Source organism: Bos indicus, chromosome 6 (assembly GCF_029378745.1).
Source record: "Bos indicus isolate NIAB-ARS_2022 breed Sahiwal x Tharparkar chromosome 6, NIAB-ARS_B.indTharparkar_mat_pri_1.0, whole genome shotgun sequence".
NCBI lineage: Eukaryota > Metazoa > Chordata > Mammalia > Artiodactyla > Bovidae > Bos > Bos indicus.
In genome coordinates, this window is record NC_091765.1 from 22,890,825 (window position 1) to 22,905,436 (window position 14,612).

Here is a 14,612-nt window from a genome sequence, read left to right on the forward strand (position 1 = left end):
CTGTAGTTAGTGTCCAATTTGGGTTTATAACTTCTCCTAAAGCTATAGATACTTAGGTTTTCTAGAAACATAGTATTGCATCTAGAATTTAGAAGTATCCATGTAAGTCGACATTCTTTATTTTAGAATATGTAAGCTGGGAGCATCTGTTCAGACTGAGAGATCTTTATGTGAAGAAACTTCAGTGAGGATTCATGAAAAACATAGGTTCAAAGTTTTTGCTTATCTGTTATGCTAAGTAGTCATGTGTCATGAAGAGTTTTTTAATTCACAAAATGTGATGGTATAAGCTTTAACATTATGTAGAACACTTTTCTGTTTACTCACAGTATTGGTATCATGTTTTTCGTACCTGACAGTTTTACAAAATGGATGTTAATATCAGAATTTTCATTTCGTAGCTTAGTGCTTAAGAGCACGTGACTCCAAGTCCTGGCTGGGCCACATACTGTCCATAGTAAACTTGGATAAATTACTTAATCTTCATTTTCCCATCTAAGAGTCAGCAACTCTTAAAAGATGTTGTGTAGATTAAGTGAGGTAGTGGATGGAAGGTGATTACACAGATTCTGGCACACAGCGGACTTTGACTTAATGCTTATCATCAGTATCATCTTCGTTGGTTTCCCTCAGCAATCTCTGGTTTTAACACTACACTGTTGAACTTAAAAAAAATTAGTCCGTGTGTACCACTTCTTATCCATCTTTTAAATGGAAGCTTGATGCTTTTCTCACAAGGGATCTTTGTTTTTATTTATTTAACTTTTTTACAAGCTGTTATTTTTTTAGAAACATAGTTATATTGCCATCTTGAACAGGAACCACTTCCTTCCTCCTTTCTTTCTTCCCACTCTCCCTCCCTCCCTTCCTTCTACAAACAGCTTGTGACATCTTAGTTTCCCAACCAGGGGCCTGGCCCATGGCAGGGAAAACACCAAGTCTTAACCACTGGATTACCAGGGAATTTCTCAAGGGAATCTGTGTTTTTGTTTTGTTTTGTTTTGTTTTGTTTTTTAATGATTTTGTGAGCAGTAAGTGATGTTTGCTAATTTATTTCAAGATGGACAGGATTAAGTGCTATATAGTCATAACTGTTGTCATTTGTATCAAAGTATAAAGTATTTAGGAGTCACGTACATTTGGGCTCCCCAGGTGGTGCAGTGGTAAAGAATCCGCCTACCAATGCAGGAGCCTCAGGAGACGTGGGTTCAATCCCTGGGTCTGGAAGATCCCCTGGAGTAAGAAAGGGGAAACTGCTCCAGCATTCTTGCCCAGAAAATTCCACGGACAGAGGAGGCTGGCAGGCTACAGTCGATGGGGTCGCAAGAGAGTTGGACACAACTGAGCACACAGACCCAGCACACAAAGCATTTAAGGAAAAGGACCGTAAATTGGTTCATCCACACACTTACAAAATGATCAGTCTTCTTTTGCAATTCATGCTTTTTAAAGAACAGTCATTCTCTAAACATTCTCTGTTCAAATGGTTATTTGAACCAAGGTATCTCTTGGTTCAAAGAACCATTTAAGGTCATGATCTAGAAAGAAATCATCTGTGAGATCTGAGACTAAAAATCAAACAAAAAGCAGCAATTATACAAAAATGGAAATAAATCGTAGTGCAGTATCACAGGTGGATATTTTTAGGCAGAGACTCTTTAGTAATTTTACTGACTGGCTTACCTTATCAAATTATTCAAGAATCTGGAATAATGGAGGGAAACCAATCAAGCTTGATTGTTAAGATCAGTTGATCAGCCTTTTCCAATTTTACTTTAAAGCCATTATAATAGAATATTGTTTAAAATTTTATTCCCTATAATCTTACCATGCTTTTTAATATTTTAAAATTCAACCAGAATTTGCTGGATATATATTTCTAGGAGCAAAGCCTCATTCTCAATGCTGTGGGGAACCTGTTATCCTCGTGGAGCTTATAGCTCTTGGGAGACATGAAAAGAAATACCAGCTTCACATGGCCAAGTGAAAGAAGTACTATGAAAAATGTAGTTCCAAAATGTTAGCAATTGTATGGAAGAACCAGTCATTTTAACTGGAAGGATCTAGAAAGGCTTTCAGTTATAAGGTGACATTCAAACCAAGCCTTAAAGGTAGGGTAGAATTTGAGGCAAAGTGGATCTTCTTTAGGTATTTTAGGCCATGTCGAGAAAGGTGAAAAGATGTGAAAACAGGGATGGATAGGAAGCAGCAAGCACTGCCCAGTGCTTGAAGCAAAGGACTTGTGGATTGGTGTGGAGAGTCAAAGACAGAAAAGGCAGTTTGGAAACAAATCTTCAAAGGACTTTGAATCACGTTAGGGAGTTGGGCTTCATTCAGTAGACAGTGGGAAGCTAGTAGACATTTGTGGGGAGGGGAGGAATTTTATATGATCCATGTCCTAGATGGTACTATTGTTGTTGTTCAGTCAGCCCATCATGTCTGACTTTTTGTGACCCCATGGCCTGCAGCTCACCAGGCCTCTCTGTCCCTCACCATCTCCCGAAGTTTGCCCAAGTTCATGTCCATTGCATTGGTGATGCCATCCAGCCATCTCATCCTCTGATGCCCTCTTCTCCTACTGCCCTCAATCTTTCCCAGCATCAGGGACTTTTCCAATGAGTCAGCTGTTTGCATCAGATGACCAAAATACTGGAGTTTCAGCATCAGTCCTTCCAATGAGTATTCAGGGTTGATTTCCCTTGATCTCCTCACTGTCCAAGGGACTCTCAGGAGTCTTCTCTAGCACCACAGTTCAAAGGCATCAGGTCTTCAGTCCTCCACCTTCTTTATGGTCCAGCTCTCACAGCCTTGACTCTACGGGCTTTTGTCGGCAGAGTACTGTCTCTGCTTTTTAACACACTGTTTAGGTTTCTCATGGCTTTCCTGCCAAGAAGCAAACATCTTCTGATTTCATGGCTGCAGTCACCATCTCCAGTGAATTTAAAGCCCAAAAAGAGGAAATCTGTCCCTAGTTGCACCTTTTTTCCCTTTTATTTTCCATGAAGTAATGTGGCCGGATGCCATGATTGTAGTTTTTTTAAATATCCAGTTTTAAACTGGCTCTTTCAGTCTCCATCTTCCCCCTCATCAAGACGCTCTTTGGTTCCTCTTCACTTGCACTTGCAGAGGAACTTGCAGTTCCTCTTCACCACTTCACATGCAGTGGTATCATCTGCATGTCTGAGGTTGTTGATGTTTCTCCTGCCTGTCTTGATTCCAGCTTGTAACTCATGAAGCCTAGCATTTCTTATGATGTGTTCAGCATATAGATTAAACAAACAGGGTGACAGCAGACAGCCCTGTCATACTCCTTTCTCAATCTTGAATCAGTCCGTTGTTCCATACAGGGTTCTAACTGTTGCTTCTTAACCTGCATACAGGTTTCTCAGGGAACAGGTCAGATGGTCTGGTATTCCCATCTCTTTAAGAACTTTCCACAGTTTATTATGATCCACACAGTCAAAGGCTTGAGCGTGGTCAATAAACAGAGGTAGATATATTTCTGGAATTCCCTAGCTTTCTCTATGATCCAGTGAATGTTGGCAATTTGATCTCTGGTTCCTCTTCCTTTTCTAAACACAGCTTGGACACCTGGAAGTTCTTGGTTCACATATGCTAAAGCCTAGCATGCAAGATTTTAAGCATGACCTTACTACCATGGGAGAGGAGTGCAATCGTCCAATGGTTAGCACATTCTTTAGTACGACCCTTCTTGGGAATTGGGATGAGGATTGACCTTTTCCAGTCCTGTGGCCACTGCGGAGTCTTCCAGATTTGCTGACATATTGGATGCAACACCTTGATGGCATCATTCTTTAGGGTTTTGAATAGCTCTACTGGAATTCCGTCACATCCACCAACTTTATTAACAGCAGTGCTTCCCTAAGGCACACTTGACTTTACACTCCAGAATGGCTGGCTCTGGCTGACCACACCATTGTAGTAATCCAGTTCATTAAGATCTTTTTTTACACACTTCTCCCTTGTCCTGTGCATTCTTCCCATCTATTCTTGATCTCTTCAGTGTCTACTACGTCTTTACCGTTTCTAATCTTTATTGTGCCCATCTTTGGGCAAAATGTTCCCTTGATATTTCCAATTTTCCTGAAGAAATCTCTAGTCTTTCCCCTTCTGTTGTTTTCTTCTAATTTTATACTCTGTTCATTGAAGAAGGCCTTCTTGTCTCTCTGTACTGTCTTTTGGAAATCTGCATTTAGTTGGGTATATCTTTCCCTTTCTGGTACTATTACTAACAAAGAACTAGTGAGGTGAGAGATTCTAGGTGAGAAAACGAGTTATAATAATTGAAAATTCCAAGTTATTGGGAATATTATATGCCAGGCATTGATAGATTATGCTTATTATATTAACATAGTAATGATAAAGGTGCTTTGTAGGATTTATTTAAGGACCCTGGAATGTAAGTAATGTAATCTTGATTTTAGAGATGAAGACACTGGAGGGTTAGAAAGATGAATTGTTCAAGGTCATATAAGTCATAGGTAGTGGGGCTGGAAATGAGGTGATGGGGGGGAAAAAAAAAAAATTGATCCCGAGCAAGTGAGTGTGAGATGTGAGAGAGAGGAATAAATGGAAGATGATTCCTACTTAAGCACTTTTTATGAAGGTAGGAGGCATAGGCAAGTAGGTTTGGGGTAAGTAAATAAGGTGTTCTACTTTGAAAGATTAGATTTGAGATGTTGGCAGGACAAGCCAGGTGGAATCTGGAGCCAGGTTATTGGAAACTGAAATGTGAGGGTGAAGTGATCTGGGAGCAATCAGAACATTGGTGAGAGGGCAGCCTTGGGAAAAGGTATAGAGCAGGAGAGGCTGAAGAGAGTGACGTCCATCCAAGAATGGAGAGGAGAGTTGGAGAAGGAATGATTGGAAAGGTTTGGGGAAACCGGAATGTGAAAGAGTAGTGAACAAGCAGTCAGGAGTGGGGAGAACACCAGAAAGTAGTAAGTAGGTCATTTATTGCATACCAGAGGGGGAAGAGTGTGGGGACTCTTGCTTCATTTGGGAAATAGAAGTTCATGGGTAGTTTATGAAAAATCCAAAAACAATTTCGGTGGATTGGAATGCTCAGGAATTGAGTGACAGGGGTTGAGAAAGGAATGGGTGGTAAAGAAATCTGATGGGCTGCAAGAGATTGGGGGATTTTTTTTTTTTAATTAGGATATGGAAAGTCCTTAAGCTGATGGAAAGGACAGTGGAGAGATTTTTTAAAAGAGCAGACGATAATTTACTGGTGTTAATTCCAAAATGAAATCAAAAGACGACCAGAGGACTATGGAGAAGCTGGCAAAGGGAAAGAATAAGGGTTTTCACCCAGTGACAAAAGAGAAATGAGAAAAGAAAAAAATGGGTGAATATACCAAGAAGAAGTGAGAATTCTAATGGAGAAAAGTTGAGAAAATTATTTTCTGAAAACCTATTTCTCAGGGAGGCCTTATTGGCCTTCTGCAATATGTTTTATATTTTGAAAGAGCCCTGCACTTCTCCTTTAAAACATTCATCACACTTATACTTGCTCAGCATTTGGTTTCACCACTAGATTTCAGTCTACTCTTTTTTATTTGTTTTAATTGGAGGCTAATTACAATATTTTGGTTTTTGCCATACATACACATGAATCAGCCATGGGTGTACATGTCTCCCCCATCCTGAACCCCCTCCCACCTCCCTCCCCATCCCATCCCTCAGGGTCATCCCAGTGCACCAGCCCTGAACACCCTGTCTCATGCATCAAACCTGGACTAGCGATCTATTTCACATATGATAATATACATATTTCAATGCCATTCTTTCAAATCATCCCACCCTTGCATTCTCCCACAGAGTCCTAAAAGTCTGTTCTTTATATCTGTGTCTCTTTTGCTTTCTCGCATATAGGGTCATGGTTACCATCTTTCTAAATTCTATGTATATGCGTTAATATATTGTATTGGTGTTTTTCTTTCTGACTTACTTCACTCTGTATAATAGGCTCCAGTTTCATCCACCTCATTAGAACTGATTCAAATGCATTCTTTTTAATTCTGAGTAATATTCTATTGTGTATATGTACCACAGCTTTCTTATCCATTCGTCTGCTGATGGACATCTAGGTTGCTTCCATGTCCTGGCTATTATAAACAGTGCTGTGATGAACATTGGGGTACATGTGTCTATTTCAATTCTGGTTTCCTCGATGTGTATGCCCAGCAGTGGGATTGCTTGGTCATATGGCAGTTCTATTTCCATTTTTTTGAGGAATCTCCATACTGTTCTCCATAGTGGCTGTACTAGATTGCATTCCCACCAACAGTGTAAGAGAGTTCCTTTTTCTTCACATCCTCTCCACCATTTATTGCTTGTAGACTTTTGGAAAGCAGCCATTCTGACCTGTGTGTGATGGTACTTCGTGGTGGTTTTGATTTGCATTTCTCTGATAATGAGTGATGTTGAGCATCTTTCCATGTGTTTGTTAGCCATCTGTATGTCTTCTTTGGAGAAATGTCTGTTTAGTTCTTTGGCCCATTTTTTGATTGGATTGCTTATTTTTCTGGAATGGAGCTGCAGGAGTTGCTTGTATATTTTTGAGATGAGTCCTTCATCAGTTGCTTCATTTGATATTATTTTCTCCCATTCTGAAGGCTGTCTTTTCACCTTGCTTATAGTTTCCTTCATTGTGCAAAGGCTTTTAAATTTAATTATGTCAGAGAGTGTTTTGCCTATGTTCTCCTCTAGGAGTTTTATAGTTTCTGGTTTAACTTTAGATCTTTAATCCATTTTGAGTTTATTTTTGTGTATGGTGTTAGAAAGTGTTCTGTTTTCATTCTTTTACAAGTGGTTGACCAGTTTTTGCAGCACCACTTGTTAAAGAGATTGTCTTTTCTCCATTGTATATTCTTGCCTCCTTTGTCAAAGACAAGGTGTCCATAGGTGCATGGATTTATCTCTGGGCTTTCTATTTTGTTGCATTGATCTATATTTCTGTCTTTGTGCCAGTACCATACTGTCTTGATGACTGTAGCTTTGTAGTATAGTCTGAAGTCAGGCAGATTGATTCCTCCAGTTCCATTCTTCTTTCTCAATATTGCTTTGGCTATTTGAGGTTTTTTGTATTTCCATACAAATTGTAAAATTATTTGTTCTAGTTCTCTGAAAAATATCATTGGTAGCTTGATAGGGATTGAACTGAATCTATAGATTGCTTTGGGTAGTATACTCATTTTGACTATATTGATTCTTTCGATCCATGAACATATTTCTCCATCTACTTGGGTCCTCTTTGATTTCTTTCACGAGTGTTTTATAGTTTTCTATATACGGGTTTTTTGTTTCTTTAGGTAGCTTTATTCCTAAGTATTTTATTCTTTTTGTTGCAATGGTGAATGGAATTGTTTCCTTAATTTCTCTGTTTTCTCATTGTTAGTGTATATGAATACAAGGGATTTCTCTGTGTTAATTTTATATCCTGCAACTTTACTGTATTCATTGATTAGCTCTAGTAATTTTCTGGTGGAGTCTTTAGGGTTTTCTATGTAGAGGATCATGTCATCTGCAAACAGTGAGAGTTTTACTTCTTCTTTTCCAATCTGGATTCCTTTTATTTCTTTCTCTTCTCTGATTGCTGTGGCTAAAACTTCCAAATCTATGTTGAATAGTAGTGGTGAGAGTGGGCATCCTTCTCTTGTTCCTGACTTTAGGGGAAATGCTTTCGATTTTTTCACCATTGAGGATAATGTTTGCTGTGGGTTTATCATATATAGCTTTTATTATGTTGAGGTATGTTCCTTCTATGCCTGCTTCCTGGAGGGTTTTTATCATAAATGGATCTTGAATTTTGTCAAAGGCTTTCTCTGCATCTATTGAGATAATCATATGGTTTTTATCTTTCAGTTTGTTAATGTGGTGTATCACATTGATTGATTTGCAAATATTGAAGAATCCTTGCATCCCTGGGACAAAGCCCACTTGGTCATGATGTATGATCTTTTTAATATGTTGTTGGATTCTGTTTGCTCAAATTTTGTTAAGGACTTTTTCATCTATGTTCATCAGTGATAATGGCCTATAGTTTTCTTTTTTTATGGCATCTTTGTCAGGTTATGGTATTAGGGTGATGGTGGCCTCATAGAATGAGTTTGGAAGTTTACCTTCCTCTGCAACTTTCTGAAAGATTTTGAGTAGGATGGGTGTTAGCTCTTCCCTAAATTTTTGGTTGAATTCAGCTGTGAAGCCATCTGGTTCTGGGCTTTTGTTTGTTGGAAGATTTCTGATTACAGTTTCAATTTCCGTACTTGTGATGTGTCTGTTAAGATTTTCCATTTCTTCCTGGTTCAGTTTTGGAAAGTTATACTTTTCTAAGAATTTGTCAATTTCTTCCAAGTTGTCCATTTTATTGGCATATAGTTACTAGTAGCAGTCTCTTAGGATCCTTTGTATTTCTGTGTTGTCTGTTGTGATTTCTCCATTTTCCTTTCTAATTTTGTTGATTTGATTCTTCTCCCTTTTTTTCTTGATGAGTCTGCCTAATGGTTTATCTATTTTATTTATCTTCTCAAAAAACAAGCTTTTAGCTTTTGATTTTTGCTGTGGTCTCCTTTGTTTCTTTTGTACTTATTTCTGCGGTAATTTTTATGATTTCTTTTCCTTCTACTAACCCTGGGGTTCTTCATTTCTTCTTTTTCTAGTTGCTTTAGGTGTAGAGTTAGGTTATTTATTTTATTTTTCTCCTGTTTCTTGAGGTAGGCTTGTACTGCTATGAACCTTCCGCTTAGCACTGCTTTTACTGAATCCCATAGGTTTTGGATTGTTGTATTTGCATTTTCATTTGTTTCTATGCATATTTTGATTTCTTCTGTGATTTGTTGGTTATTCAGAAGTGTGTTGTTTAGCCTCCATATGTTTGTATTTTTAGTGGTTTTTTTCCTTTCAGTTCAGTTCAGTTGCTCAGTCGTGTCCAACTTTTTGCAACCCCATGAACTGCAGCACTCCAGGCCTTCCTGTCCATCACCAACTGCTGGAGTCTACCCAAACCCATGTCCATTGAGTCGGTGATGCCAGTAGTTGACATCTAATCTTACTGCATTGTAATCAGAAAAGATGCTTGAGATGATTTCAAATTTTTGAATTTACCAAGGCTAGATTTACGGCCCAGGATGTGATCTATCCTGGAGAAGGTTCCATGTCCACTTGAGAAAAAGGTGAAATTAATTGTTTTGGGGTGAAATGTCCTATAGATATCATTAGGTCTAACTGGTCCATTGTATCATTTAAAGTTTGTGTTTCCTTGCTAATTTTCTGTTTAGTTGATCTATCCATAGTTGTGAGTGGGGTATTAAAGTCTCCCACAATTATTGTGTTACTGTTAATTTCCCCATTCATACTTGTTAGCATTTGCCTTACATATTGCAGTGCTCCTATGTTGGGTGCATATATATTTATAATTGTTACATCTTCTTCTTGGATTGATCCTTTGATCATTATGTAGTGTCCTTCTTTGTCTCTTTTCATGGCCTTTATTTCAAAGTCTATTTTATCTGATATGAGTATTGTTACTCCTGCTTTCTTTTGGTCTCCATTTGCATGAAATCTCTTTTTCCAGCCCTTCACTTTCAGTCTGTATTGTGTCACTTGTTTCGAGGTGGGTCTCTTGTAGACAGCATATATAGGGGTCTTGTTTTTGTATCCATTCAGCCAGTCTTTGTCTTTTGGTTGGGGCATTCAACTTATTATTACCAATAATTTAAGGTAATTATTGATTTAAGGTAATTATTGATAAGTATGATCCTGTTGCCATTTACTTTGTTGTTTTGGGTTCGAGTTTATAAACCTTTTCTGTGTGTCCTCTCTAGAGAAGATCCTTTAGCGTTTTTGAAGAGCTGATTTGGTGGTGCTGAATTCTCTCAGCTTTTGCTTGTCTGTAAAGTTTTTGATTTCTCCTTCATATTTGAATGAGATCCTTGCTGGGTACAGTAATCTGGGTTGTCGTATTTTAAGTATGTCCTGCCATTCCCTCCTGGCCTGAAGAGTTCCTATTGAAAGTTCAGCTGTTATCCTTACGGGAATCCCCTTGTGTGTTATTTGTTGTTTTTCCCTTGCTGCTTTTAATATTTGTTCTTTGTGTTTGATCTTTGTGAATTTGATTATTATGTATCTTAGGGTGTTTTGCCTTGGGTTTATCCTGTTTGGGACTCTCTGGGTTTCTTGGACTTGGGTGATTATTTCCTTCCCCATTTTAGGGAAGTTTTCAACTATTACCTCCTGAAGTATTTTCTCATTGTCTTTCTTTTTGTCTTCTTCTTCTGGGACTCCTATGATTCGAATGTTGGGGTGTTTAACATTGTCCCAGAGGTCTCTGAGGTAGTCCTCATTTCTTTTAATTCTTTTCTTCTTCTCTGCTTCATTTATTTCCACCATTCTATCTTCCACCTCACTTATCCTATCTTCTGCCTCAGTTATTCTACAATTGGTTCCCTCCAGAGTGCTTTTGATCTAGTTATTCCATTATTCATTATTGATTGAGTCTTTTTTATTTCTTCTAGGTCCTTGTTAAACTTTTCTTACATCTTCTCAATCCTTGTCTCCAGACTATTTATCTGTAACTCCATTTGCTTTCAAGACTTTGGGTCATTTTTACCATCATTATTCTGAATTCTTTTTCAGGTAGACACCCTATCTCCTCTTCTTTGGTTTGGTGGGCTTTTATCATGTTCCTTTACCTGCTGAATATTTCTCTGCCTTTTCATCTTGTTTTGATTGCTGTGTTTGGGGTGGCCTTTCTGTATGCTGGAAGTTTGTAGTTCCTTTTTATTGTGGAGTTTCCTCTCTGTGGATGGGGTTGGATGAGTGGCTTGTCAAGATTTCCTGGTTAGGGAAGCTTGTGTCGGTGTTCTGGTGGGTGGAGCTGGATCTGTTCTCTCTGGAGTGCAGTGAAGTGTCCAGTAGTGAGTTTTGAGGTGTCTGTGGGTTTGGTGTGACTTTTGGCCGCCTGTATTTTAGTGCTCAGGGTTGTGTTCCTGGGTTGTTGGAGAATTAGCTCGGTATGTCTTGCTCTGCAACTTGTTGGCTCTTGGGTGGAGCTTGTTTCAGTGTAGGTATGGAGGCTTTTGGATGAGCTCTTGTCGATTAGTGTTCCTTGGAGTCAGGAGTTTTCTAGTGTTCTCAAGTTTTGGATTTAAGCCTCCTGTCTCTGGCTTTCAGTCTTATTCTTACAGTAGCCTCAAGACTTCTCCATCAGCACCAATGATAAAACATCTAGGTTAATGGTGAAAAGATTCTCCACAGTGAGGGACACCCAGAGAGGTTCACAGAGTTACATGGAGAAGAGAAGAGGGAGGAGGGAGATAGAGGTGACCAGGAGGAGAAGAGGGGGATTCAAAAGGGGAGAGAGCAATCTAGTCAGTAATCAATTCCCTATTTGCTCTCCACAGTCTGGAACACTCAGAGAGGTTCACAGAGTTACATAGAGAAGAAGAGAGAGGAAGGAGATAGAGGTGACCAGGAGGAGAGGAGAAGGAGTCACAAGGATAGAGACCAGTCTAGCCAGTAATCAGTTTCCTAGGTGTTCTCCACATTCTGGAACACCCAAAGAGATTCAGAGTTAAGTAGAGAAGAGAATGGGGAGGGAGGAGATAGAGGTGACCTGGGGGAGAAAGAGGAGAGTCAAAAGGGGAGAGAGCAATCAAGCCAATAATCATGCTCCTAAGTAAAAATAGGTACTGAAGATTGGATTCTTAAAGGTTCAAAATTGATAACAAATACCAAAAAGCAAAAATTTAAAATCTAGAGTAGAGGTTAGACTCTAAAAAATACAATATTAAAAAAACAAAACAAAATTGCAAAAATTATAAAATATATATATGAAATTTGCTTTAAAAATAAGGTCTTTTTTTTTTACAAGGTAATAGGTTTTAAAAATGAAAATTAAAGGAGTGATAAAGAACTTAAAAATTAAAAAAATGATAATAGTAAGATATATCTAGAATTTACTCTGGAGCTGTTGAGGGGTCAGTTCAGTTTCAGATAGTTCCGTGTTCCAGCTTATACTTCTTCTGAAGGTGTATAGGCCCCTTCCAATATAGTCAATTCTAACTACAGGGTTTTAATCTCTTGCACCTGTCACTTCCAAAGCAGTTCCCTCTTCTTTGTTTATTTTGGCTTCCTCTGTTTGCAAGTCTCTTCAGTGTCTAATTTCTGCCCTAACACAAGGATGCGAAGGTGGTCATTTATTTAGGCTCATTTGTTCAATTGTGCTGCAGGGAGGGAGGAACACTGCAAACAAATATCACTGGCATGTGTGGGGAGTGCTTGCAGTGTCTGGGCCACACTGGGTTTGCCCCCACTCACGGCGTGTGTGCTTTTCTGGTTTACGCTGCTCAGGCTCCAGGTTGCTCTGCAGGGGAACGTTCTAAAGTGGGCCCTGGGTTGCGTGCACTTCCCAGGTCTAAGCCGCTCAGGTTCAGGTTCTCATGTACTCCACAAAGGCACAGACTCCGTTGGGTCTGCATTTTTTGCCCTTCCCAGGTCTGAGCAGCTCAGGAGATCAGGTGCTTGGTGAGCGCACAGTCCCCAGGTGGGCAGTGCATCTTATCACCTGCCTTGTCCCGGCCATTTGGGTTTCCTGGGTGCGCAGCAGGAGCACCATCTCAGTTGTGCTGTGTGTCTCCTCTGGGGAGCTGATCTATGGTTGCAACCCTTCTGGCAAATGTCAACCGTCCAGGATCCCAGGAAGACTTGGTTAGCAACTGGGAGCCTGCTCACAGTAGAGGATGCTGTCTCTGGGCCCGAGTTTGCCCCTTGCCTTCCGCTTCTGGCTGTCACCCGGCTGCCTCCTTGCCTCTGGTGGGGGATGGGCTGGTCCTCAGCTGGCTAGCTCTCCTCTGGTATTCGCTCAGTCCTTTGTTCTGTGAGCGGGCCAGCAGTGCCTTGCTGCTGCTGCTGCTAAGTCATTTCAGTCGTGTCCGATTCTGTGTGATCCCAGAGACGGCAGCCTACCAGGCTCCCCTGTCCCTGGGATTCTCCAGGCAAGAACACTGGAGTGGGCTGCCATTTCCTTCTCCAATGCATGAAAGTGAAAAGTGAAAGGGAAGTCGCTCAGTCGTGTCCTACTCTTCTCGACCCCATGGACTGCAGCCTACCAGGCTCCTCCGTCCATGGGACTTTCCAGGCAAGAGTACTGGAGTGGGATGCCATTGCCTTCTCTGGGCAGTGCCTTAGGTTAGAGCTTTTTACGGGAAAGTTCTCTCTCTCTCTTTGTCTTTTTTCTCTCTTTCTCTCTGGCTATCCCACAGTTTGGGTTGCTGTCTCATGTTAGCTCCCTCAGATTGTCCTCAGGGCATTCAGGCCCAGTCCTTAGGCTAAGCAATGCAGCCCGTGCCTCCCTGTTCAGCCCTCACTTGCTGGTGGCGGATGCGAGCGTCTGGGCTTCTCCACTGGGAGTTGTGGTTAGGTGCGGAATCTGTGGGTTTTATTTATTTGTTTTTTTCCTCCCGGTTATGTTGCCCTCTGAGGTTCTAAAACTCCCCACAAACCTACCGGTGAGAGGGTTCCCTGGTGTTTAGAAACTTTGTCCTATCTCCTTTTGAAGACAATGGGCTGCCTTTCTGGGTGCCTGGTGTCCTCCACCAGCATTCAGAAGTTGTTTTGTGGAATTTTCTCAGCATTCAAATGATCTTTCAAAGAATTTGTGGGGGAGAAAGTGGTCTCCCCGTCCTATTCCCCCACCGTCTTAGGACCGCCCCCCTCAGTCTACACTTTTAAGAGGGCAGTCAGCATGTCTGCCTTGTTCCTTGCTGAACCTCCAGTATATAGCAAAAACTGCATACCTGGTGCATGGTAAATGCTCAGCAGAGATTTGATGCATTAATACTTGACATTGCCATAGATTCTCTCTCTCGTTCTTGCTGAAAAATGCCTGACTCGCAGTAAACACTTGAGAGAGACTTGCTAAATGAATGATTCTTCTCAATGAAATAGGAAGTCAGTTCATTAAGTGAGATAATAATTAAAACATTTTGAGCGCTAGGTACTGGATTAAATAATTATATCCTGGCTGCTGTAACAAACTGCAGCGTTTTAGTGGTTTATGTAGTAAAAGTTTCTTTTTTACTGAGTAACACTACAGAATGGCTGTTTCTAATGGGCAGGCAGCTCTCCTGTTTTTCGAGACCCAGACTCCTCCCATCTCCACCATCTCCTAGGCCTTTGCCTGTGAACTGGGGAAGACAACGAGAATGTAGTCTCACAGACTTCGAATAGGTTAAGAAGCCACATCCTACAGGCAGCTCCAAATTACAGAAATGGAAATATGAATTTCAGTGGACCCTGAGCCATCTCTTCCACACATTTCCTTTTTTTTTTTTTTTACCATTTCACAATAGCCCAATGACAGAAGTACTATTTATTATCCCCATTTTACAGATAAGACAACTGAGGCTTAGACCTGTCCCAAAACAATATGATTCTAATTTGAGATTTAAACTCATGTTCCTCTGATTCCATATCCCATTCTACACTTAATTATAGCCAAAAGGCCAAGAAACGATCCATAGCCCATTCTAAACCATTAGACCTTTGTTTCTCAAGTGGAAGTGATTTTGTTCCCAAGATACAGGAGAACA

The 14,612-nt window shown here is 40.3% G+C and overlaps 1 protein-coding gene across 2 annotated transcripts in view; it reads left to right on the forward strand.

The window, feature by feature from the left end:
* Positions 1–14,612, forward strand: part of MANBA (mannosidase beta) — a 127,666-nt gene that overhangs the window by 69,617 nt on the left and 43,437 nt on the right. The window lies entirely within an intron of this gene.